The 27,624-nt window shown below is 37.3% G+C and overlaps 1 pseudogene; it reads left to right on the top strand.

Annotated features, from left to right (window-relative positions):
- The first annotated feature begins 1,326 nt into the window (after window positions 1-1,326).
- Window positions 1,327-24,417, top strand: LOC141499048 (small ribosomal subunit protein uS2 pseudogene; annotated as a pseudogene).
- Window positions 24,418-27,624: the final 3,207 nt, after the last annotated feature.

The raw sequence follows: 27,624 nt of genomic DNA, 5'->3' as shown, positions 1-27,624 counted from the left end.
AATTCATGGTTCACCAGTCTAGGTTTCTGCCCCCAAGAGCTTTTTGTATGGTTGGAACTGGACTAAGAATACAAATCATGCTTTGGTACTAATTGGCAATTTTCTTCCTCTTCATTGTTGTCTTTCATGACCCCAGATGCAGTCTTTGTTACATCCTCCTCTAGCTGAAGCTACTGGCCTTTTGTGGCATCCACTGGTGTTTATTAGGAGAGCTACTATCCTTTGGTGATCAGCAGAATACCACTCACTACTTCCTGACTATATTCCACTTATATACTAGGTAACGCTCACCTGGGTAAGTTTAAAGGGATCCTCTAAAATTTAATGCAAATTGCTAGTGGCTCTATCAACACATCAGACCAAGGGCTCTTTCATTTTTGAAATTTAAACAGAAGGAAGATATTATCATCACTTTCAATAAGATCATACTTTCAGTCTTTAGATCTTTTCCCTTTTTCTCCCTCCCTTCCTCTACATAAAACTCTCTATATGGATAGAACAACCAAACACCAAATTTAAAACTCAGCTTGGTTACTTCATAGCTGTCATTGGAAAAAGTCATTGTATTATCTCTGGGTCTCAGTGTCCTCTTATGTAAAATGAAAATGAAGGGGTTAAACTAAGACGTCCTCTGAGGTCCCCTAAGACTTTCTTCTGCTTCTCACATACATTATTTACTGAAAGAAATACTTCCTGTTGGTTGAGGGACTGACAAAGCTCACCAGCTGACCCCCAATTTGTTGTTTGGTACTTGAATAAGCTCATTCAAATCATTGAGAGCTTCTATGCTGCAGATTGTATCTTGAACCACTCCTAAGGCACCCAGATCTTCAGGCCACTTGCAATGCTCCTGTTATAAAAAATCTCAAAAAGAGTGCCTAGGAAGAGGGAGGATTTGGAAGCTAAAGCTGCATCTTTAGTGGTGGAGTGCCAACAAGATGAGTTTGAGTGGCACTTGTACCATTAGTTGCTTGAGTCAAATATAAGAACTTAAAGCCCAAGAATTCTCAAGAGCTATTGGGAAGGAATGAAGCAACGGGGCCTGGAGAGAAATAGAAAAAGTAGGGAGTGGACTAAGCCCAAAAGTAGGAAGTAATGTAATGTGAAAGCTTCTTTCTTGTGTACAGAGCATTTTTTTTTTAATAAGACTGCATCTCCATATTTTGCTCAGTTTGGAAGTACAGTGTCTGCTCACAAATTGATCCTACTACTGATCTGCATGGGATGTTTGACCTCTTCTGAGTCTGAACTGGGCCAATTCACCTCCTCCTTAAATAGTCTTGTGGCCTCCTCCTCCTCCTGGGAACTCACCACATTGATGCCCTAATGGAGACCCCGTATCTGGATGGTACTGCAGCTCAGACCCCAGAATTCAAAAGATCATTCAATAGCAGGAATTTCAGGTATGTACCACCACAGCACAGGCTGACACAGGGCAAATTGTGAAGTAGCTAATTTTTTTTAATTTAATTTAATTTTTATATTAAATGTATTTAATCTAGGCAAATTTTATCTTCATCTATAAAATGGGAATAATAATCCTTGTACTACACTGCTTTCTTACATGAATTGATGCAAAGTGAAATGAACAGAACTAAGAGAACAATGTATATAATAATAGCAATATTGCAGATGATCATCTGTGAATGAGTTATTCTTTGCAGTTGAGTGAAGACAGTTTTGAAGGACTTATGAAAATTCTATCCATTTATAGAAAAAGAACAGATAGAAACATACTTTTTTCCTTTTTGTTTTGCAAGGCAATGGTGTTAAATGACTTGCCCAAGATCACACAGTTAGGTAATTATTAAGGGTCTGAGTCTGGATTTGAACTCAGGTCATCCCGACTCCAGGGCCAGTGCTCTGTCCACTGTGCCACCTGAAACATACTTTTTCTTTGCTTAATTTTTCTTGGGCTTTTTGTCTTTGTTTTCTTTCACAACACGATCAATACAGAGATATGTTTTGCATGACTGCATATGTATAATCTATCAAATTGCTTGCCTTCTCAATGAGGGAGAATTTGAAACTCCAAATTTGTTTTTAAACTAAATATTTTTTACAAATTGTTTTTACCTCTAAATGTGGGGAAATGAAATATTAAACTTAAAAAAACAGAAAAAAGAAAGGGCTTTCTAAAAGTCATTTAGAAATACAAGTTCAAGCAGTCAATACTACTTCTCATATGTTTTTGTTTTTCTTTCTTCAAATCTCTCTCATTTCCTTTCACTCTCCATTCTCTAGGCAATTCAATGCCTTTAAACAATTGTCTGGTTGCTTAAAGTTAACCACTGAATTCCTCCACTTGTTCTCTAATCTTCCAAAGTCCTATGATTCAAATTACTTCCCTCCTCTTCCTACTCACTTGTCTTCCTCAACCCCCAATTCCCTCAACTGATTAAATTAATTTAGACTAAGATACATATGACTGAGCATCTTAAGTTTTCCCAAATTTGTTTGCACTTTAAAAATGTTTGTAAATCACCTAATTGGTTAAAAAAAATTCTGAAAAAGAGGAATAAATAACAGATAATTTAGGGAAGATGCATTCAAGACAGGGGAAAATTTCATAGAAATTCTTAATCTCACCACTGTAGGCCCCTAACCCTAGAGTAAGGTAACCTTAGGGATGAAGGAGGAAGGTGGATTAATTGAGACTCCCATGTCCAAATTCAAAGATCAAAGGAGGAGAGGTTCAATACTTTAGTAAAATTACTCAGTAAAAACTGGAATGACTATAGTTGCAGTGGAGTTTGTGTTCAAGGACACATTTGCAAAAGAAAATTTTAATTGAGGAGGAAAACGGGGGGGGGGGGGGGGACTATGAGAGCTGAGGTAAAAGTGGAAATTTGATCGACATTGAATTTAACACTCTGTCTGCACAATGTCTTTAGTGTCCATCAAACCAGAAGCTCAGTGCTGTGTAAACAGAAATTTTTAAGATGAAAAAATATGACACTGAGATGTTTCCCTTTTTAATTCAATTTTGAATAATTTAGAAGACACTATTTTGGTAACAGTCCTAGATTCCCCTTAAGGCTCATTTAATGTGTGGGGAGGGGAACAAAAGGGAGAGGAAAAGAATTGACTCAGGAATTTTCTTTTTGTTTTTGAGATTGGGTCTCCCTGTTGATGGAAATTCACTTTAAACGTAATCCCAAAGCAGATCAGCAGGGAAGCTTTGACCCACTCTACTTCCGACTTAGGTAGGTTTGTGCCTTTTTAGGTAGCCCCATGAACTCTGGTAACCAGCAGCTCAGCATATTAATGCTAAACTTGGTGCAGACCTCCCACATTCAAATAATCATCAGCCTTAGCCTCCAGGTCACGGAGATGATAGGCATTAGCCTTCACATCCAATAGAGATGGTTATTTTTGCATGACCACTTTCCTTCCCCCCCTTCCCTCTTCCATATTCCAAACTCCAACTTCCATACACATTTTTCTCTTTCATTTTTCTATGAGCCTTAGATTCAGTTGACTGGAAACAGGACTACATTTACTGTGTCTGTACTACATTCACTGTGTCTGTAGCATCAAACAATCAAGCCCTTTGGGGTTTAGCATCATCTGTGTATACTCTGGCTCAGCCGGGATGTTGAATTAACTGGTTTATATAGAACATCCTCAGCAAGAGCCAACCCCTAAACAAACATCTGCATCACAGCTGATCAACAAGCTGAAGATAGGCCAAGAGAGCTCAGAAAGATGGATTTTCAAGAAAAGAATAAAGTGGGTTTTTAAAAAAATATGTCCAGATTAAAAAAAAAAAGTCAAGATAAGCCAATCTTCAAAATGCAAGAATTATTTTTATGTTATAGTCTTGGTCTCCTCCAGAATGGCGTGAGCACCCTCTAGTGCTTCTATTAACACCAGCAGTTTTCTTCGGGTTTTTTTTTTTTTTTAGTTCCTCCAAATCAGTCTTCAATCTCTGACTCATTTATGAGTAAGGATTTCAGCGGTTTTAACATATATTATCTCATTTGATCCTTATAACAAACCCTTCAAGTTTGCTAATGTTCAGTCATGTCCAACTCTTTGTGACTCCATTTTGAAGTTTCCTTGGCAAAAATACCAAAGTGTTTTGCCATTTCCTTCTCCAACTCATTTTTACAGATGAGAAACTGAGGCAAACAAGCGTTAAGTGACTTGCCTGGGGTCACATAGCTAGGAAGTGTTTGAGGTTGAATTTGAATTTATGAAGATGCATCTTCCTAATTCCAAGTCTAGTGTGTCATCTAGTTGTTTCATCCACTTTTGGTATCCACTTTTCACCAGGCTCTTACAAATGGCTCCAAGCCGCTGTAGCATGTGCAGTGACCACACACCAATAAAAATGACAACAGATGGTCTAAACCAGGTTGAGGGGAACCAACAACCCTCAAACCCTTTGGTGAATTAGGGAAATGTCTATACCATGCATGGGAAGATTTCCTCCTGTGAAATGGACAGATGAGAACAATTTCCTCTAATGGCCCTAAGGGTAACTAAAACAGATACCATGGAGTGCTTAGAACTTAGTCAGACAATAAAGATGCCACTGCATCCTGGGCTAGCCTCAGTCGGCTTGACTTTTGACTTGCCACTCTTTGATGACTGCAAGAGAGAGTGAGGCTAACAACTTTGCTGGATGGTTTCACTTAAATACAATTCAGAAACAAGTCAAGATGTCACTGATGATGTCATTGGTCCTCTTCCAAAAACCAAGGAGATATCATACCACCTACCCTTTACCTATTATTCCTCACCAAGGTCCCATTCCACTTCCAGACCCCTCCAATCTCCTATTCTCTCCCCTCCCCACCCCAGCCAGCAGTTAGTTCTCAAGAGCCTTATGTTACCTTAACTGTTACCTGGACATCAACAACACCAACTATACAGGTGCCATAAGGAAAATCCCTCCTCCATCCCTCCCACCATATTCCCATTCTTTGCCCCCATTTCAGGAAAGGATTAAGTTTAATGCCATGAAATAATTTTTCTTTCTTTTAAAAAAATGTTTTCATATATATATATGTATATATATATTATGTATATATAATATATATCTTTTGTTGTAACATTAGACTTTTTCCTGACTATATTTCTTTCCCCCATCCTTCCCCAGCAAACCATTCCTAGGACAATGATTTGAAAAAAGAAGAAAAACAGCAGGTCTGTAAAAACCAATCAATCTTTCAATTGTGTCTGACAGTATATCCAATAAAGCAATCATCTTTCCCATAATCTGCACATTCCCTTATGCTAAGCAAGTTTAATAACTTGAAAAGTATGGTTGCTATATAACTATCTTCACAAAATTCTTTTTGTTGTTGTTGTTTTTGAATAAAATAACATGGAGCATAGACAGCTTCTCACTCGAAGTTACTGGGGTAGAGCAGATGCTGAAGACAAATCTCACCTGAACTACAATTTTATGTTGGGCCAGTCTTGTAATTAACTTTCATCCATTGACTTACTTAATTCAACTTGCCAGGTTGCTCATCATCTACCCTCAGAGTTGGAATAAAACTTAGCTATTCTAGACCAGTTTTTTTTTTGTTACAGTTTTTTAGAACAGATTGAAAAATACTTTTTTCTTTTTGTTTTGCAAGTCAATGGTATTAAGTGACTTGCCCAAGGCCACACAGCTAGGGAATTATTAAGTGTCTGAAGTTGAATTTGAACTCAGGTACTCCTGACTCCAAGGCTGGTGCTCTATCTATCCACTGCGCCACCTAACTGCCCCAAGACCAGGAGTTGTTAACTATTTTTTGCTGGTTTTACTGAAGTATGGTTGCTACCCATGCGACAGCTTCTTAAGGTCAAAGATGAAAATAGGGTAGGTATAGCTGTGTTGGGAAAAAATGACTTGCTGCAGGGAGTCAGTTCTTCCCACCCTCTCACTTGCCTAGTCGTGTCACAGTTGCAACTTTTTAAGACATTGCCTTAGAGGGGTCCCCACCCAATTCTGATTGTTTCTTTAGAATTAATTTTTAATCCCTCACCCACCCCATTGCTCAAGGTACTTATCTGTGTCTGTCAGGGAATTAGATTTGATAAATTTGATAAATTAATCCAGTCTACTTGCAAATGACTAGAAAAGATCTTAAAGCTTTTCTCTTTCTTAAAAAAAAAAGCAAAACAACAAACCTTTTTTTCCTTTCAGGGAACATACATGTGCTTTAACAATGGCCTACTAGAACCAATATCTCCAAGAACTTCTTTTTTTAATATATCTATTTAAATTTTTTTGTTTTTCCAACTACATGCAACAGTAGTTTTTACCAATCATTTTTTGCAAGGTTTTGAGTTTTACATTTTTCTCCCTACTTCCCTTTCCTCCCTTCTCCCCAACAAAAAGCAATTTCATATAGGCTCTACATTTGTAACTATGTTAAACATAGATCCATATTGATCATGTGGTGAGAAAAGAATCAGATCCAAGTGGAAGAAAAAAACATTAGAGAGAGAAAAATGACATATTACATAAGACAACTTTAAAAATGGAAGATTTTTGGGCTTCATTTAAACTCCACAGTTCCTTCTTTCAGTAGATGGTATTTTCCATCATAAGTCTTTTAAAATTGTCTTTGATTATTGTATTGCTGAAATGAACAAGTCCATTATAGTTGATCATCACCCAGTATTATTATTAGTATGTTAATGTTCTTCTGGTTCAGCTCATTTCACTCCACATGAAATCATGCAAGTCTTTTCTGAAATTCTGTCCCTCATAATTTCTTATAGAACAATAGTGTTCCATCACATACATATAACCACAATTTGTTTAAACATTCCCCAATTGATGGATATTCCCTCAATTTCCATTCTTTGCCACCACAAAAAGAGTTGCTATGAATATTTTTGTACATGTGGAATTTTTACCCTTTTTCATGATCTCTTCAGGATACAGACCCAGTATGATGTTATTGGATCAAAGGGTAAAGTTTTAATGTCCTTTGGGCATAATTCCAAATTGCTCTCCAGAAAGACTGGTTCAGTTCACAGCTCCACCCATAATGTATTAGTGTCTCAGTTTTCCCACATCCCCTCCATCTTCCTTTCTAGTCATATTGACTAATTTGAGAGGTGTGAGGTAAAACACAAAGATGCTTTAATTTGCCTTTCTATATCCTTTGATCAGTTATCAGTTGGGGAATAACTTGGCTTTTTTTTTTTATAAATTTGATTCCATTCTATACATTTTAGAAATGAATCCCCTAATTATAAAAATTGTTTCCCAATGTACTCCATTCCTTTTAATCTTGGTTGCAGTGGTTTTGTTTGTGCAAAAACTTTAATTTAATGCAATCAAAATTATACAATTTTTTAATAGTGTTCTTTTATCTCTTTTTTTTGGTCATAAACTGCTCCCCTATTTCATAGATATGACAGGTAAACTATTCCTTGTTCTTCTAATTAGCTTAGGGTATCATCTTTTATGTCTAAATCCTGAACCCATTTAGACCTTATCTTGGTATAGGTCTAGTGAGACATTGATCTGTACTTAGTTTCTACCTTACTATCTTCCAGTTTTTCCAGGATTTCTTATTGAAAAGTGAGTTTTTATCCCTGAAGCTGGAATCTTTGATTTTATTAGTAGTTTACTATATTAATTTATTGTTGTTTCTTTTGTACCTAATCTATTGGGTACTATTTCTTAGCCAGTACCAGAAAGTTTTGCTGACTGATGCTTTATAATATAATTTTTAGATCTGGTATGGTTAACCTGCCTTTCTTTGCATTTTTTTCATTAATTCCCTTGATATTCTTGACCTTTTGTTCCTCCATATGAATTTAGCTGTGATTTTGTTCTGACTCACTAATTTTTTGGAAGTTTGATTGTTATGTCACTCAATTAATTTGTAATTTAATTTAGTAGAATTGTCATTTTTGTTATATTAGCTCAACCCACCCATGAGCAATTGACATTTGCCCAGTTATTTATATCTGATTTTATTTATTTCAAAAGTGTTTTATGGTTATTTTCATATTGTTTCTGAGTTTGCCTTGGCAGGTAGTTTGCCTTGGCATGTATTTCATATTGTCTGCAGTTATTTTAAATGGAATTTCTCTTTTATCCCTTTCTGCTGTCTTGTTAGTGATATATATATATATATATATATATATATATATATATATATATATGAATGGGTGCTGTATTTTTTGAAAAGCTTTTTCAGCATCTTAAGATAATTTTATGATTTCTATTAAGTTTATTATTGATGTGGTCAATTATGCTGATAATTTTCCTAAAATTTTGCATCCATATTCATTAGGGAAATTGGTCTATAATAGAGAGAGATAGAGATAGATAGATATTGATATCATATAGATAATCTTTCATTTCCACTGTCAAATTTATTGGCATACATTTGGGCAAAATAGTTCCAGTTTATTACTTTAATTTCCTTGTCATTTGTGGTGAATTCAACTTTTTCATTTTTGATACTGGTACATTTGGTTTTCCTCTTTTTCTTCTTAAATCAAATTAACCAATGGCTTATCTATTTTTTTTCATAAAACCAACTCTCAGTTTTATTTATTAGTTTGATAGCTTTCTTGCCTTTGATTTTTATTAATTTCACCATTAATTTTCAGAATTTGTAATTTGGTATTTAATTTGAGATTTTTAATTTGTTCTTTCTCTAACTTTTTAAATTGTATGACAATTCATTGATCTCCTCTTTCTCTATTTTATTCATGTATGCATTTAGAGATATATTTTGCCTAATAGCTGCTTTGGCTGTATCCCATAAGTTTTGGTATGTTGTCTTGTTATTGTCATTGACTAGGATGAAATTATTCATTTCTTCTATGACTTGCTGTTTAATTATTTAATTTGATTATTTAATTTCCAGTTAATGCTAATTTCCAATCTCCGTGGCTCTTTATTGCTTGTGATTTTTATTGCATCATGATCTAGAAAGGATGTATTCAATATTTCTGTCTTTGATCATAAGGTTTTTTTAATGTACTAATACATGGTCAATTTTTGTGTCATATACTGTAAAAGAAAAGGTATATTTCTTTCTTTTCCATTCAATTTTCTCCAGAGTCTAACATATCTAAATTTTCTAACATTCTAATTCACCTCCTTAACTTTCTTCTCGCTTATTTTATGGTTAGATTTATCTAATTCTCAGAGAGGGAGATTGAGATCTCATCAATAGAGTTTTGCTGTCTATATCTTCCTGCAACTCATTTAGCTATTCCTATTGAATACTATACCACTTGGTGCATAGTATTAGTATTTAATATTTAATTATTATTTAGTATTGAAATGACTTCACTGTCTATGGTACCTTTTAGGAGGATGTAGTTTTCTTCCTTATCTCTTTTAATGAGATCTATTTTTGCAGCTGCTTTGTCTGAGATAAGGATTGCTACCTCTTTTTTTTTTCACTTCAGCTGAAGCATAATATATTCAGCTCCAGCTTTTTACCTTTTACTCTATGTGTACTCTCTACTTCGAATGTGTTTCTTGTAAGAATATTGTAGGCTGGGGCAGCTAGGTGGCATGGGGGCAGCTAGGTGGTGCAATGGATAGAGCACCAGCCCTAGAGTCAGGAGTACCTGAGTTCAAATCCAGCCTCAGACACAAGGCTGTGTGGCCTTGGGCAAGTTATCTAACCCCATTGCCTTGCAAAATCAAAAAAAAAAAAAAAAGAATATTGTTCACTTATGGTTTTTAATCCACTTTGCTATCCATTTCTGTTTTATTGGAGAGTTCATACTATTCATATTCATACTTATAATTGCTAACTATTACCTTCCATGATAGATCTTCCTTCTGTTTGTATTTTTCCCCTCCTTTCATCTTATCTCTCCTCAATGTTTTATCTCTGAATACCGTCTCCCTCAATGTGTCCCCCCCTTCTATCCACCACCTATTTTCTTTCCTCTTTCCCTTTTCCCCTTCTTCCTTCCCTCCCTTCTATCATTCCCTCCTTCCCTCCCTCTTAATACTTGAAAGGTAAGATAAATTTCTAAAGTCAAACTTAATCCCTCTTTGAGACAAATGCAATGAGTGGTTCTCACCTCCTCTCTTCTTTCCCTCTATTGCAATAGTCCTTTGTATCTCTTCATATATGTAATTTACTTTATTCTACCTCTCCCTTCTTTCCAACTCTTTACAGTCCCCCCCCACTTTTTTAATGTCTTAATTTTTTTTAATCATTCCATCAAAGTCATGGATATACTATGAATGTCCTTACCTTCAGCCTGAGTATATTCCCTCTAATAGAGTTACAATTCTCAAGAATTATGAGACTCTTCCTCCCAGGGATGGTTGTAACCAGTTTAATATTATTGGATATCAGTCTTTTTCTTTTTCTCTGTTTACTTTTTCATATTTCTCTTGAATTTCCTGTTTAAAAACCAAACTTTCTGTTTAGTTCTGGTCTTGAAAGATTGAAAGTTGCCTATTTTGTTAAATGTCCATCTTTTCCCCAAAAGGAAAGATTCAGTTTTACTGGATAGTTCATTCTTGGTTATAATTTAAGTTCCCTTGCTCTTTGGGATATCATCCTTTAATGCTGATGCAGCCAGATCCTGTGTAATCCTGACTATGGCTTTCAGTATTTGAATTTCTTCTTTCTGGACCTTTGCAAGATTTTTTGCTTGATTTCATAATTCTGGAGTTTGACCACAATATTCCTTGGGGTTTTCATTTTAGGATCCCTTTCAGGAAGTGATCTATGAATTCTTTCAAAGACTATTTTGCCCTCTGGTTCTAGAATATCAGGGCAGTTCTCTTTAACTATTTCTCGAAAAATGCTGTCCAGGATCTTTTTTTGATTATGGTTTTCAGGTAGTCCTATGAGTCTTCCATTATCTCTCCTAGATCTATTATCCTGGTCAGGTGTTTTATCAATGAGGTATTTTACATTTTCTTTGATTTTTCATTTCTGTTTTTTTCATTTTGTTTTCCAGATATCTATTTTCCAGATAATGTTTCATGAAGTCATTCGTTTCCACTAGTCCCAATTTATTTTTCAGGGAGGTATTTTCTCCATTTTGCTTTTGCATCTCCTTTTCCACTCAGTCAATTCTATTTTTAAAGCTATTTTTCCCCATTTATCCAATTGTGTTTTTAAGGGGATTATTTTCTTTTTTGCATTTGTCTAATTGTATTTTTAAAGGACTTGTCTTCTGTCATTTTTTGGTTGCAAGATGTTAATTTTCTTTTGTATGGTGTTTATTTTGTCTTGCATTTCTTTTCCCAATTTTTCCATTTATTTTTAAATTCCTTTCTGACCTCTTCTAAGAAGTCTTTCTAGCTGGAAACCAATTCATATTCTCCTCTGAAGTTTCACATATGATGCCCTTTCTATCCTCCTTTTTTGAGCTGGTATCCTTATCTCTAAGGATCAATAGATCCTGTTTTTCACTCACCTTTCTTCATTTTGGGATTTGGTATCTTTCTCTAGGGTCTTGTGATGGGGAGGGGCATGTTCACAGATCATTGGTGTTGAGAACCTAGAGACCTTGCTTACTAGAGTTAGGGACTTCAGGGGGTTACTCAGTAGACCATCCAGTAAGGAATGCCAGAAGCTTTCTCTGTATTGTCTGTGTTGGGAATGTTAACTGCCCATTCCCCATATCTGGGACTAGAGTTTGGCTTTCCCCCCATGCAACTCAGTTGCTGGACAATGCATCAGGGTTGGAAATGCCAGAGGTTCTCTCTGGACAGTCATCTTTGGGGAAGTCCACCACCCACACCCAGGCCTTTGGGAAAAGTATGAACACCTGAGGATGTTTCTGTGCTGTTTGTTATGGGGAACACCAAACCCTCCCACAGGTATGTCAAGGGCTCCTTTGGGAATTCCAGAGGCTCACGGTTCAGGCTGTCCAAACCATCCCTTGTACTGACCAAATGGGTCTCCTGGGTGGCCATGCTAGAGCTCTCCCAGTCTGCCCACCATGCACATCACTATGGTTTCTGCTCCTTCCTCCAAGGTTCTCAGGTTAGTCCCCTGCCTCCCCTACTGCTGTGTACTGGGTCCCTGCTCTCTGCCTTTGGCATGCCCCCCCACCAACTTTTCCCCCACTATAGACCTTGCTGGAAGATATTCCATTCTGTTCTTTTGTGGATCCTGCCACTACAAAATCTGTTAAGAGGCTTGATTCATATTAGTTCTGAGGGAAAGCCAAGAGAGTTTAAAACAGTGCTTGGCTTCTCTCCACCATCTAGTCTGGAAGTCCCCTAAAAAAAGAAATTCTTATTGTAATAAATTGTAAGTGCTTATCGACATTTATTGAAAAGTTAAGACCAGAAGAAATGAGATCAAACTGGCATTCAGAAGCAGGAGATATTTTAGACAAGGTGGAGCTAATGATGCCTTTTTCCAAAAAGACCCCTAGTTTGATGACATCTTAGCCTTGAACTGGCTAAGAGCAGTTTCAGATTCACAGAATCTGAGCATGAGACAGGATCTCAGAGGCCATCTAATCTGACCTTTAAATGAAAACAATTTCTTTGTAAAATCCCAATAAATAGCCATCCACTTAGGTTTCTACTTAAAGATCTACCGAGGAGAATCCTTTCTCTCACGTAAAGCATCCCATTCCCCCTGCTGGACATAGTTATTGTTAGAATGTTTTTGTTCAAACCTTAATCTGCTACTTGCATTCATTATTTTTAATTGTGTTCTTTCAGACTTTCAAATGAATGTCCTTCTGTCACCCATATTTTCTCTTCTGTAGACTAATTATCTCCTTTTCTTTCATTCTAGCAATAATCTCACGGCATAAATTTCCCATGTGGCAGATTTTCCACCATGCTAGTCAAGTTTTAAACAAGAATTCAGTAGAATGCTAAGGTATCATCTTTTTAAAAATATTATTTGTTGCTGATTATCTTTTCTTTGTTGTCAGATCACCTTTGTTTACAAATATATTCATTGCCCTCTATTCCCCAGTGAGTTATCTTTTGGAACAAGGATTTTTTTAAAAAAAGAAGAGGTGGGGAAGCAATTCACTAGAACCAATCAGTACATCAATCATGTCTGAAAATAACAAGCAATGAAAGAATCACCTTTTCTGTAATCTGCATAGTCCCTCATGATAAACTAGCTCTGTGCACTTTAAAAATGAAATTATTACCATGATTATTATACAACTGCTTCACACAAATTTTCCTTTTATTGAAGAAAATCCTTGACTCCAATCTGCAGTCTTGCTATTGGGCAAACTCCCAGCAGAATGAGTTGAGCCTGAATTCAAAGCTGAAGATCAGGAAGATTAAAGATCTTTTGGCAAATATTTAATACTTTTTTAAAATGATTCTTCAGCCTTTGTATTAAATCCAGGGACAGCTATTCCTCCTTGTTGTTCCTCCTTCCTGGACTGAGTCACCCTACACTCTAATGAAGGAGTATAAGGACAGAAACTCCTTTCCTCAGGGTAAGGAATGGCCCAAACTAGATTCTATTTAAACAGAAGTTCAGCCTCCTAGCTGGGTGGAGTCCCATCTAAGACTAATGACCATGTTCCTTAGAAATTGAAAAGAGAGGGGCGGCTAGGTGACATAGTGAATAAAGCACCAGACTGGGAGTCAGGAGTACCTGGGTTCAAATCTGGTCTCAGACACTTAATAATTACCTAGCTGTGTGGCCTTTGGGCAAGCCACTTAACCCAATTTACCTTGCAAAAAAAAAACCTAAAAAAAAAAAGAAATTGAAAAGAGGGAGAAAAGCCTAAATGACAAATTAATAATTAGTTATTGATATTATAGTATAATTATAATTTCAATTGTAACCTCAAAGCTGAACAACTACAATACTTGGTATATTATATGAAGATGTATAAAAGAAACCTAAAAAGTAAATTAAGAAAAGTGACTAGCCCAGACCTGTAGGCAGCATAATTTTGAAAGTAGTAAAGGATAGATTTTCAAGATACTTCAAAGTAGAGAAGAAATCAAGCAATTGGCAGGGAGAGGCAGGGGGTCAGAATGGGAATTTCAAATATTATACTTCTCAATATAAGGTTCTTAAGATGTCACAACTACAACTAACATGCTTACTTTCTTATTTTTATAAAGTTTATAAAGAATATATAAATATATACACACATATGTAGTGGGGGACCATTGCTTAGAACAAGTACACAGACACTGCTTGGTTCCAACTCAGGTGGAGGGACTGGTGAATCTGCTTCCAGGCATGTGTGAAGTAAGACCCTTTCTCTACTTCAGAGCAAGGGCAGGTATCCTCTGCCTCTTTCCAGTTGCTTTATTGCTTATTGCATTATGTTGCAAAAACCTGGGGTGGAGCCAAGATGATTGAGTAAAAGCAAAGATTCCCTCAAGCTTTTCACTCACAGCACTCCAAATTATCTTTAAATAATGATCTAAACAAATTCTAGAGAGAGGCAAAATCCACAGAAAGATTGAGTGAAACAATTTTCCAGCCCAAGACAACTTGGAAGAGCCATGGAAAGTGTCTGTTACAATGGTGTTAGAATGGGCCTGCAGCACAGCCCAGGCGGGACCAGAGAGAACCAGCTCCAGCCATTCAGAAACAGATCACAGGGCATCTGGACTCCTGGGGGCATCAGGATCTGTGGTAGCGGAGGTGGTTTCCAGACTTCTCAGTCGAGGGATTGCAAAGGACAACTTGGAAGGTCAGCAGGAAAACTCTGCTGCACCAGAGTGAGGGCAGAGCCCAGTCCAGCACAGACTATATTGAAGATCTAGCCCTAGGGGACCAGAAGCAGGTCTGGGGAGCTACCTGGCAAGGAATCACCTGCAACTGCTTCCAGAGTGTTCAGCCTCTGAGGATCAGGGGAAATTGCAGAGGCCTCTCTGAGACAGACTCTGTGGCTTTGCCCATACTCAGATCCAGGTCACAGTCTAGGGTCCGTGGCCTAGGACAAGGAGCAGAAACACCACAGAGCTTACTGCCACAGTGGAGCAGGAACTCTCCTCACAGTTCCAGGACAGTTTCCACCCTGGAAACAGAGCCCCACCTTAACAAAGAGTTAACATCAAGTCATGGGCTGGGGAAATGAGCAAAGAACAGAAGGAGAAAAAATCCAACCATAGACAGTTGCTTTGGTGCCATGGAGGATCGAAATACCCACTCAGAACATAACAAAGTCAAAGCTTCTGAATCCAAAGCCTCCAAGAAAAATATAAATTGGTCTTGGGCTATGGAAAAACTCAAAAAAGAGGTAGAGGAGAAATTGGGAAGAGAAATAAGAATAATGAATATGAAAATGAAAACCAAGTCAGCAGCTTGATGAAGGAGATACAAAAAATGCTGAAGAAAATAATATCTTCTAAACCAGTTTGGGTAAAATGGAAAAAGCAGTCCAAAAGATCAGTGAGGAGAAGAATGCCTTTAAAAGTAGAATTAGACAGATGAAAAAGGAGATTCAAAGGCTCTCTGGAGAAAATAATTCCTTAAAATGTAGAATAGAGCTAAGGGAAGCTGATGACTTGTGAGAAATCAAGAAACAATAAAAACAAAACCAAAGAAATGAAAAAACTAGAAGAAAATGTGAAATATCTCATTGGAAAAACAATGACCTTAAAACAGATCCAGAAGAGATAATTTAAAAATTATTGGATACCTGAAAGAAATGACCAAAAAAAGAGCCTAGATGTCATTTTTCAAGATATTCTGTCCTGATGCAGAAGGTAAAATAGAAATTGAATGAATTCACCAATCACCTCCTTACAGAGATCCCAAAATGAAATCTGCCAGGAATAGTATAGCCAAATTCCAGAACTCCAAGTCAAGGAGAAAATATTACAATCAACCAGAAAGAAACAATTCAAATATCAAGGGGCTTCAATCAGGATAGCACAAGATTTAGTTTCTTAAGGGCTTGTAGGGTTTGGAATATGACATTCTGGAAGGCTAAACAGTTTGGAATACAACCAAGAATCAACTACCAAGCAAAACTGAACATTCTCTTTCAGGAGAAAAGATGGACATTCAACAAAATAGGAGACTTTCAAACTTTCCTGATGAAATGACCAGAGCTGAACAGAAAGTTTGATCAATTGAAGCAAAGAGAATGTGGATAGGATGGCAAATCATGAGGGACTAAATGATATTGAACTGCTTATAGATAATTCATATAAACCTCATTTATTAGGGCAGTTAGAAGGAGCCTAGGCACAGGAGGGAGTTGAATTTGAAGGTATAACATATTAAAAAGATGGAGTTAATTCATGAGAAAGGAATGTACTGGGACAAAGGGAAAGGAGAGTCAGAATGGGGTAAGTTATTTCACACAAAGGGCAAGAAAAAGGTTTTGCAATGGAGTGGAAGAGAGGGAAGGTGAAGTAACTCAGAGAGGGAATATCATGCACACTCTATTGTGTATAGAACTCTATCTTACCCCAGAGGAAAACAGGAGAGGAAAGGAATGGGATAAAGGTGAGAGGGAGGAAGAAGGGGATATAGGTGATAAAAGAGAGGGAAAGATCATTGAGAAAGTAGTCAAATACAACACACTTTTGAGGAGGGACAGGGTGTAAAAAGAGAAGAACACAATAAATTAGGGTGAATAGGACTGAGAGAAATACAGCTAGCTAGCAACTGTGGGAAAAAAATATTGAAGCAATTTCTCTGATGAATTTAAGTTTAAGAATGCTATCTATCCCAAAGACAGAGACAATGGTTTCTGAGTATGGACTGAAGCATACCCCCCCCACACACACACTTTATTTTTCTTGAGGTTCTCTTTCTTTGTGTATGTATGGGGGGTCTGGGGGGTGTTAGGTTTTCTTTTACAACATGATTATTGTAGTAATGTTTTTCATAGATACACATTTTAAACCTACACTAAATAACTTACTTTCTCAGTGGAAAGAGTAGGGTGGGAGGAAGGGAGAGAATCTGGAACTCAAGGTTTTGGAAGCAAATGTTGAAACTTGCTTTTGCATGTATTTGTGGGAAAATTTTTTAAATAAAATAAAGGGTGTGCTCAGTTTGGTGACTTTCTGGCCATATTAGTATAGTTTTGTTAAAGGGCATTCTCAGTGTGATAACCTTCTGAGTATATTTTCAAATTGCTTTCCAGAATAGCATTCTGTGGCAACTTAGTAAAACAATTACTTCAGGAGAAGAGAAAAAGGGAGTTTAGCCAAGGGAGGAAAGTGAAGTATTTGGAATGCAAATGGCAGGATTTATTATTTTAACAAATCCTGTCCAAAGGCAGGAGACAGTGGGAAATGACTAAATACCTTCATAATCCTTTTAAATAAAACTTCAGGGTCTCTTATTCAAGGACAAGTGGTTGTTACATCAGTGAATGAGACCATCTACTTTATCTCATTCTTGTAGGGTTTCTTAAATTTTATTTTTCTTTCAATCACATTTGGAAGTTTTTACTATTAGGTTGCCATCTGGTTGAGGGATTAGTTCATCAAGATGTTGCAAAGTGATTGTGGTTTTATTTTCACACATGCACACAATACACAAAAATATTTTTTTAAAAAAAGAAAAAGCCTTTTAATTTGTTGCAGAGTCAGACCTGAATGCACATACAAAAGGTCTGAGCCTATAATCTCTCTCTGACTGTCTCCAAGTGAGGAGAATTGTATGCTGTGAGCTTCCAGATGGAAGAACTCCTTCCCTATCCGGCTATTTCCATGGTTATGAATGTATTACATTTCTTTTTCTTTGTGTTCATTCTTTCCTGATATTAGGTGAATATGTATTAAAGAAGAAGAAATGAATTAGGTTTTATGATTCAGAAGGCTAGAAACGCCATCAAAAGTTTCCTCCAAAACCACAACAGTTGAATGGCAGCAGTAAATGAGTTCATGAGGAGTAATCTACTTGACCCAACTCATTGTGTATCATCCTGGTAGATAAAATATTATGTCCTATAATCAAGAGAAAAATTTATCAATCAGCTATACCATACTCAGAGTGAACTTGATGGGAACTCTGAAAAGGCAAAAAAGGACTTACAGTGGCAAGAATTATGCTTTGATCATATTGATCATACATATTCTCCCAATATGTATTTTGAATATTTTTTGCTTCAAGTATTCTATTTCTCTCCAAGAAACTTATTTATATGCAGGGGAGAGTGTACACAAGTTGTAAGTATGTTTGTGATGTTTTACACTCATCACTTTAAGTTTAAAACTGTTGCCACACTTCTGACTTAGGGTGATCTCCTCGTGGATTAAGAAAGAGCCAGAGGAAGCCTCTTACTTCTGGATGGAAAGCTGGAAGAAGCTTGAGCCTTGATGGAGCAGCACTTCCTGTTAAATACCCTTCTATTGTAGGCTGGATAGAGCGTGGTGCTTGGGAAGTGGTCTTTCACCTTGAAGTCAGGTAACCCCACAATGGCAAACCATGTACTGGTCCTTCCTGTCCTTTCAATATGTCATTTTCTGCCCACCAGGGTCTACAGCCAAAGTTAGGTAAAGGGGAAAATAGGAGATAAGATGCAAACAACAGGGTCAAGGGGAGACAGGATACAATCAACAGTGCCCAAGGGAGGCAGGATCTCAAGAGCAGTAAACTCTACCCATCTAACAGATTTTGTTTCTGTTATATTCACAATTCTCTGCATCAAAGTCATTATCTCCATGGTCCAAGTATCTATAGAGGGAGAATACACCTCCTGGTTTGGTGAAGATGCTTTGTATTTCTGTCTGCTTTACATAGTAAATTTGTTGTTGTCATTCAATCATGTCCAACTCTTCATGACTCCATAGACAAAAGCATTCAAGGTCAACTCCACTGTCTCTCAAAGTCTGTCCAAGTTCATGCTCATTGTTTCCATGACACTATCTATTCATCTCATCCTTTGCTATCTTCTTTTGTTTTCTCATGCAATTGTTTGCAATATCAAGGACTTCTCCAATGAGTCTCATCCTCTTATTATATGGTCCAAGTATTTAAGCTTCAGCCTTAGTATTTGATTTTCCAGTGGCTAATCTGAATTAATTTCTTTAAATATTGACTAATTTGATCTCCTTGCTGTCCATGGATTTCTCAAAAGTCTTCCTTATCACAGTTTTAAAATTTTGATTCTGTGGCATTCAGTTTTCCTGATAGCCCAACTCTCACAGTAATACAATGCTATTGGAAAAACCATAACTTTGACTAGATGGACCTTTGTATCTGTTTTTGTTTGGTTAGGTTTTTGGTTTGTTTGTATGCTTTTCAGATTTGCCATAATTTTCCTCCAAGGAGAAAAGATCTTTTATTTGTTGTGATCTTTAAGCCCAAGAAATAAAATCTGACACTATTCTCATTTCTTCTCTTCCTATTTGTAAGAAGTGATGGTACCAGTTTCCATGAACTTACAGTTTTTTTATGATAATCTTCAAGTCATCTTTATATTTTTTTTTTAGATTTTTCAAGGCAATGGGGTTAAGTGGCTTGCCCAAGGCTACACGGCTAGGTAATTATTAAGTGTCTGAGGTCAGATTTGAACCCAGGTACTCCTGACTCCAAGGCCAGTGCTCTATCTACTGCGCCTCCTAACTGCCCTATACTCTTTTCTTTTACCTTCATAAAACTGTTTCTCAATTCCTCTTCACTTTCTACCATCAGGGTAATATCATCTGCATATCTGAGATTGTTGATATTTCTCCTAGAAATCTTAATTCCAGTTTTTGATTCATCCAGCCTAGCATTTTACTTGATGTACTGCAGAGTAATGTATATGAGTTAAACAAATAAAGTGATAACATAGAGCCTCATCATACTCCTTTTCCAATTCTAAGTCAAACAGTTGTTCCATGTTTAGTTCTAACTATCGCTTTTTGGCCCACATAAAGTTTCATCAGAAGACAAATATGATGCTCTGGTACTCTCATCTCTTTGAGGACTTGCTAAATTTTGTTGTGCTTTGCATAGTCAAAAGTTTTAGTACAGACAATGGAGTAGAAGTAAATATTTTTCTAGTATTCCCTTGCTGTCTCCATAATCCAGTGAATTTTGGCAATTTGATATGGTAATTCTCAATTCTGCAAGCCTTGCAGAATCTTAAGCTGAACCTTGCTGGCATGTGAAATGAGCACAATTGTTCAGTGATTTGAATAGTCTTTGGCATTACCCTTCTTTAGAATTCCCCCCATCCTTAGATAGCAAGTAATCTAATATAGGTTATACATTTCCAATCAACCACGTTACACATATTTCCATATTAGTAATGCTGTGAAAGAAAAATCAGTACAAAAGGGAAAAAGCACTTGAAGATAAAACAAAAAATCAATTTTCAAAAAGTAAAAATGGTATGCTTTGATCTGCATTCAAATTCCATAGTTCTTTCTCTGGATATTTATGATGATTTGCAATGCAGGCCTGACACCTCTTAATATTTTCTGCTTCTGTCAAGTTTTTTTTTTGTCTTTTATCATGTTCATTTTTACATGAAACATTCCCTTGATATCTCTAATTTTCTTGAAGAGATCTCTTGTCTTTCCCATTCTGCTGTTTTGTCTTGTTTGTTGTCTTGTTTATTATTAAAGAAAATCTTATTTTTCCTTGCTGTTCTCTAAAATTCTGAATTCAATTGAATATATTTTTTCCCTTTCTCCTTTGCCTCTTATTTTCTTTCTTTCCTCAGTTATTTGTAAAGCCTCACCAGTCATGTTGCTTTATTGTCTTTCTTTCTTTGTAATTTTTTTGTTGCTTCCTGTACAGTATTTTGAAGTTCTGATCATAGCTCTTCAGGCATTCTATCAGATCGAATCCCTTAAATCTATAATCACCTCTACTTTGCATTTGTGAGCATTAATTATACATTTGTAAAAGCTAATAGAGCATCAGTCCTGGAGTCAGTAAGACCAATCTTAATGTGATCTCAGTCACTAGCTATGTGATCCTGGACAAGTCAATTAACCCTTTTTGCTTAAGTTTCCTCATCTATAAAAATGAACTGGACAAGGAAATGGTAAACTTTCCAGTATTGTTGCCTAGAAAACCCTAAATGAGGTCATGAAGAGTCAGATATGACTGAAACAACTGAAAAGCCATTAAAGAGCTTACAGTCTAATGAGAGAAGACAAAGCACAAAAGGAAGCTGAAAATCAGGAGAGAAAGAAAAACAATCAGGGGTACCTGGTACCAAGGCATGATTTTCCATGGAGTGGCAACCAAATAAAGTTACTAATAGAAAATGGACTATTGCTGTTAATCTTCCAAGCTCTTTCTAAAGGAAGAATTTGAGAGAAGTTATTGCTCCATCCTTCAATCTTTCAGGGTTACTCTTTGAATACCAAGGATCAAAACTACCAATTTTAGTAGGAATTGGGAAATCAATTCTCATCTTTCCCATACACGCACAGGGTAATTTGTTAATTGATGTCAATAGATTGACCAGTATGGGAAGGTTTTTGATGAAAATATTAGAATTCAATAGACATACATTCATTGGTCATTTCCCAATTCTTTCAGAGTTGTTCATCTCTACCACATTGTGATCATTGTATAAATTGCTCTCCTGGTTCTGCTCACTCTGTATCAGTTCATCCAAGTTTTCCCAGGTTTCTCTAAAACCACTCCCTTTGTAATTTCTTACAGTACAATAGTATTCCATCATATTTAAATACTATGATTTATTCTGCCATTTCCTCAATTTATAGAAACCTCATTAGATTCCTATTCTTTGCTACTTTATAAAGATCTGTATTTTTATGCATCCTTAGCTTGTTTTATTTAGTCATAATCCCTCCCTTAAGAGGCAAACTTAGAGATCTATTATTTTCCCAGATACAATACTAGATATTCAACAAATTAATGACATTTTACACAGTTTATCAGAGCATTTAAAAGGTCCAGTCTAAACAATTAGAGAAACCATCTATCTCTATTAAATCTATAATATATATATATATATATACACATGTATGTGTATAAATTCACATACATATAAATGTATGTATGCATCTATGTATAAATTTGTTTTAAAATTGTGGGGGGGGCAAGTAGCAAAAAAAAATAGAGAAACTAAAACAGCTTCCCCTCTTCAAAGAAATGCTAATCTTGACCTAGGCTTAAAATAAGGGGAACTATCTCCATAGAAATAAATTATCTGAGGAAACCATAAGTTATTTCCTCAGCTTCAGGTAAAAAATCAAACTGTTCTGGGTAAAAATTTTCCCTGATTTTCTCAGTGCACAGGGGCATACAAGAAGGATCTAGACAAAATCTCCCTCTCCACAGAAGACACAACAATATTACTCTAGGGATTTTTTATAGGCAATCATCCCTATACAAAGGGTCATCAAAATTTTCTCCCAATGGCTCCCAGTCACTGAAAAGACAATCCAAATGATATTGCTAAGTCACCCAACCATAGAAGAAACAAGTTCAATTAAAAAAAATAAGAAAAACAAGTCAAGTAAACCTTAATCATGTGTGTGCCTCCTAAAAGGGATCAAGCCTGTGGCTTGGACTGGAATCATACCCTCAAGTACCAGATAAGCACTCCATGTCTAATAAGACATCTCTTGGCAGGTGGCCTTAGTGACTATTGTTCCAAATTATGCACAGACCATATTGTCATTGTTGTTGTTATTTATCCTTCATTCTCAAAGAAGTCCATGACATCAGGTAGGTGATGCCATGATATGCAAGTGAGCTGGATTTGATTGAGAGGGTGCTGTACAAAGTCACCAGCTTCACTTTCTCCTCCAGAGTCATCTAGGTCCAGTGGACAGATATGGATCAGGATGACTGGTGACGACCCTGGATACATTGGGAGTCCTTGGACCCATTTGACTAACAGACCATTGTGAGAATTGCTGCCACTTCAGGTCAGGTCCTTTTAGCATTTTCATATTTGCCTTCCCTGATGGGTTATACAGAGCATGCACAAAATTCCAAGACTGGTCAGCAGAAACAGCAGAATCCAGTGAGGAGTCAGAATAGAAACTGAGCAACCTACCTAATGCATCCTAGTAATGCTTTGAGCCTTCAGCTGACATGAAGCACCAGTCCAGCTGCACAGAGAAACAACATGTTTCCTGCCTGTCAGAAATTAATTTGCTGAGGATGCTGCAAAGACAAAAAGCAATTACTAGAGTCAGAAGTTGGAGATGCCCCTTGGTCCAATGCATTCGCTATATATGTGCATTATAACCTTTCTCTCTTATGTGAATGTGTGAAAGGATACACTTTTCTTCTCAGTTTAGGGAGATTATTTTGTTATTATTCCCAGAAAATGCTCTTTATAAAAAAAAAGAAATCTAAGTGGTTGATAAATGGTTGATAGCTAGTGGATAAGGATTTGTTGATGATAGTAATAGGAATCCCAATCCTTGTGGTTTACACCTAGGCCCTTGATGAGAGTCCTTCTGAGCAATCTTAGAATAGGTGGAGGTGAGGTGGGGGAGAGGGACTCTAACAAACTTCTGTTAAGTACTAACTGTTCATGATGCATTCTTCCTAATATATAGCTGAGAAGAACTATACTACCAGAATAGAATTTTTAGTTGGAGTTGGTTTGAAAATGCTTAAACTCCTTTCTGTGCTTCCCAGAAGAGGGGTCCATACGGCGTTGTTCATGGTTTCCGTCGTAACTTTTAAGGGACACTTTCACAATGTCCACAATGTCACTTTCACAATTTAGGATGTCATGCAGATGAAGGAGGAGGATGTCCTCAAATTCCTTGCTGAAGGCACCCATTTGGGTGGCACTAATTTGTACTTCCAGATGGAACAGTATATCTATAAAAGGAAGAGTGACAGCATCTATATCATTAATTTGAAGAGAACTTGGGAAAAGCTTCTGCTGGCAGCTCGTGCCATTGTTGCCATTGAAAATCCAGCTGATGTTAGTGTCATCTCATCCAGGAACACTGGCCAGAGAGCTGTTCTGAAATTTGCTGCTGCCACTGGTGCCACACCTATTGCTGGACACTTCACCCCGGGCACCTTCACTAACCAGATCCAGACAGCTTTCAGGGAGCCTCACCTCTTGGTGGTCACTGATCCTCATGCAGACCATCAGCCTTTGACTGAAGCATCGTATATTAACCTTCCAATCATTGCACTGTGCAACACAGACTCCCCACTTCTCTATGTGGACATTGCCATTCCATGTAACAACAAGGGAGCTCACTCAGTAGGTCTGATGTGGTGGATGCTGGCCCAAGAAATCCGGCAGCTGCATGGTACCATCTCCTGTGAGCACCCATGGGAGGTCATGCCTGATCTTTACTTCTACAGAGATCCAGAGGAGATTGAAAAGAAAGAGCAGGCTGCAGCTGAGAAGGCAGTGACAAAGGAAGAATTTCAGGGTGAATGGACTGCACCTGCCCCAGAATTCACTGTTGCTCAGCCAGAGGTGGCTGATTGGTCTGAGGGCATCCAGGTGCCATCTGTGCCCATTCAGCAGTTCCCTACTGAAGATTGGAGTGCTCAGCCGGCTACTGAGGACTGGTCTGCAGCTCCTACTGCTCAGGCCACTGAATGGCTAGGAACTACCACAGAGTGGTCCTAAGTTTTACCCAGATGCTCTAATGGTGTTGGAAAAATGCTGATGGAAAATAAACATTGGTTTCTTAACAAAAAAAAAAAAAAAGAAAATGCTCAAACTATCTAAAATAGCACCACTAACATGGGAATTGGGAGACAAAAGAACCATCACATGAATGAACAGTCTGCATTGGGCTACCATATGATTGACAGCATCCTTTTTCCATTGACTATGCCAAAATTATCTTTAAATCTACCCAGCTAAGCATAGTCACACTCTATATTTTGAGTCTAAGGGAAATGATTAATTCACTTATAGTAAGTGATACCATGTGATAAAAGGGAAGGTCCTGAGGACCATCTATTCTATCATGCCCAAGTCATGTGGCCCTGATGAGCAAATTTGGGGTTTTGATGTTGTATGAATAAAACAGAGTATAATCTCTGACCAGGCAGTTCCAGCCAAAGAGTCTTGAAGTCCAGAATTCCAGACTGAATGCTATGGTCAGTTCAAAGAACTGCTATAAGTCAGTTCAAGGAAGGTCCTAGAAACACAGGTCTTCAGAAGTTAGCCCTGTGGGGCTATGGACTTGAATTTGGCAGAACCATGTTGAGTTATGAAGCTAATCCTCCTGACTTTAGAGAGTAAGTAGTGGAGTGGAGATTATGCCCCTGAAGTTTTGGGTAGAGATGTTGGTATATTTTTTCTTATACCTTTGAAGTAAATGTTATTTTGTAAAAACTAATCTGATGTTAACTGATAAATGGAACTGAGTCCCTAAAATTGGAGAAATAAAATCAGTGGGAAATCTAACCAAAGGCAGTGAAAAAAAATTCTCAACTCCTTCTGGAAATTAGAGAACTCTGGATGGGGATAAGAAGAGATGTAACAGTCCTGGTTCTCAGACAAAAAGAAAACTCATGTTAAAAGAGGATGGGATTGGGGCAGCTAGGTGATATAGTGAATAGAACACTGGCCCTGGAGTCAGGAGGTCCTGAGTTCAAATCTGATCTCAGACACTTACTAATTACCTAGCTGTGTGACCTTAGGCAAGTCACTTAACTCCATTGCTTTGCAAAAAAAACATTAAAAAAAAGAGGATGGGAGTCAAACTGACAAATCATTTCCCTTAGAATCAAAATATAGAGTGTGACTCTGCTTAGTTGAGTAGATTTAAAAGTGTAAATAGTTTTGGCTACATAGTCAATGGAAAAAGGATGCTCTCAACCATATGATAGAGTATAATATACTTAGAAGATAGGCAGACCTTAGTAAGTGGTATGAGGAGGTTAAAGCAGCACAAAGGAACTAGAGTGAAATATCCAGGATTCAGGAAAAACTACAGGATGATGTTAAATACAAACTTTAATATTTCAAAGACTTTTTTCCTAGGACCAGTCATATACCTATACTTCCTTTCCCACCTCTTTCCTCCTTTTCTATCTTTTTTGTCTCCTGAACCTATATGAGACCTTGGTCACAGGGACATAGACTTACCTTGGAGGCCATCTAATCCAATACTTTATACTGTAGATGAAGGATATGAAACCCAAGACAGTTTATTGACTTACCCAAGGTCAGAGGCAGAATTTGAACTAGGTCCTCTGACACCAGAGTCTCAGAACACAAAACTCAGAAAAAGTCTACTAATATACTAGTTCTCTGTGTGTTATAAAGTATTTTGGCAAGCTAGAATGACCAACATTCTTACTGCGATTTTATGAGAAAATATTCTACAATTTCAACCACCCAACATTCAAATTTTTCCTACCAAATTTTGGGGTTGATTCCCATGTCATCCACCAGGGGGCATCAAACACCCAGGAATATATCTCTACAGGCTTCTGACAGCACTTGTTCCCCTTGAAAATGAGAAAACTAAGGAAGGAAGAATGTGAGAGACAGATAAACCTAAGACAGATGCATAGTCAAACTGACTTTCTGCAACTCAGAAGTAAGCCAAGTTCTCAACTGTTCTCTTGAACCTAACGCCTCTCAACCAGGGTGTCAGAGAATATGGCTGGAGACCTCATGCCACTTGATTGGGGGGGGGGGTCTCAAATATCAGAATAAGTTTTAGAAAGACCAGGGATCTTTGGATAAACACGGAGATGATTTCCTCTTATACAAATGGAATGTCTCATGGACGTGTTCCCTAACCAGATATTTGGGGTTATAATCACTGAAATGATGCTGCTTGTGAATCTGTCTAAGCTTTAAGAGACCCAGACAAACAAGTTAAACTCTTCACCATAGCACATAGTAGTTCTCCAGTGTTTAGAGATAGAACTCCAACTCTAATGCCATCTCTCACTATTACCAAACTTTGGAAGGTAGAGGCCTTCATCAACTAGCACTACACTACTAAGCAGACCAACAAATTCATACCTCCAAGTCCCCCTAATCCCAGCAATTTAAAAGTTACCTGAGAAGAATACCTTTTCTTGCTCCCTCTCCTCTTTCCCTTGTAACTCAATATGACTTTTTCTAAACCCTTTCATCTTTGGCTCTTTCTTTTCATAATCACTTCAAAGAGTCTCACTCAACCCTTAGAACACTTCTTTTATTCTTAGTCTCTTCTTTTCATACCCTTCTATCTTCTTTTCCTCAAAAATATTTCTGTCTCTCTCCTGAAGACAGTGTATCCTATCTCCAGTTTGTCTCATCCTCATGGCTAATGCCCAGGGTCAAGATGAATTAACCTACTCCTTGAACACTAGTGCTACTTCCAAACTTCCCTTCTGCCACCATCACCAAGCAACCTCTTCTCCTTTGAAATTCACTCATTCATCCATACTACCTGTTCCAGGTACTTGTTGTTATGATCTGACAACTTGTAGGTTTGCTTCTCTTCTTCGCAAAGGAGCTCAGTAGCTTACTCATAGACTTTCTCTCCAAATCAACCCTGCAAACATAGTTGGAGACTTCAATATATGAACTTAAATAAACTAGCCTTCCAATTCATCAAGCCCCTTAATTCCCATGACTTACAGCTTTATTGTCTCTCAGTGACCAGTAGGATAGTCATCACTTTGTTCCCATCGTCACCCATAACTGTTATCTCCAGGATTTTGTATTTTGAGTTACCTTCTTTGATATCAATTTCCTGCCCTTCCATCTCTGTCCCTTCCCCACTTCTCCTAAACCTATCTTTTATCAGCCTCACAACTTCTAGTCCCTTTACCCCTCCTTTCCTTCATAAGTGCTTGGGTGGCCTTACTTTTTCCCATT

The sequence above is a fragment of the Macrotis lagotis genome, chromosome X (genome assembly GCF_037893015.1).
Source record: "Macrotis lagotis isolate mMagLag1 chromosome X, bilby.v1.9.chrom.fasta, whole genome shotgun sequence".
NCBI lineage: Eukaryota > Metazoa > Chordata > Mammalia > Peramelemorphia > Peramelidae > Macrotis > Macrotis lagotis.
This window is presented reverse-complemented; position numbering and strand designations above follow the sequence as displayed.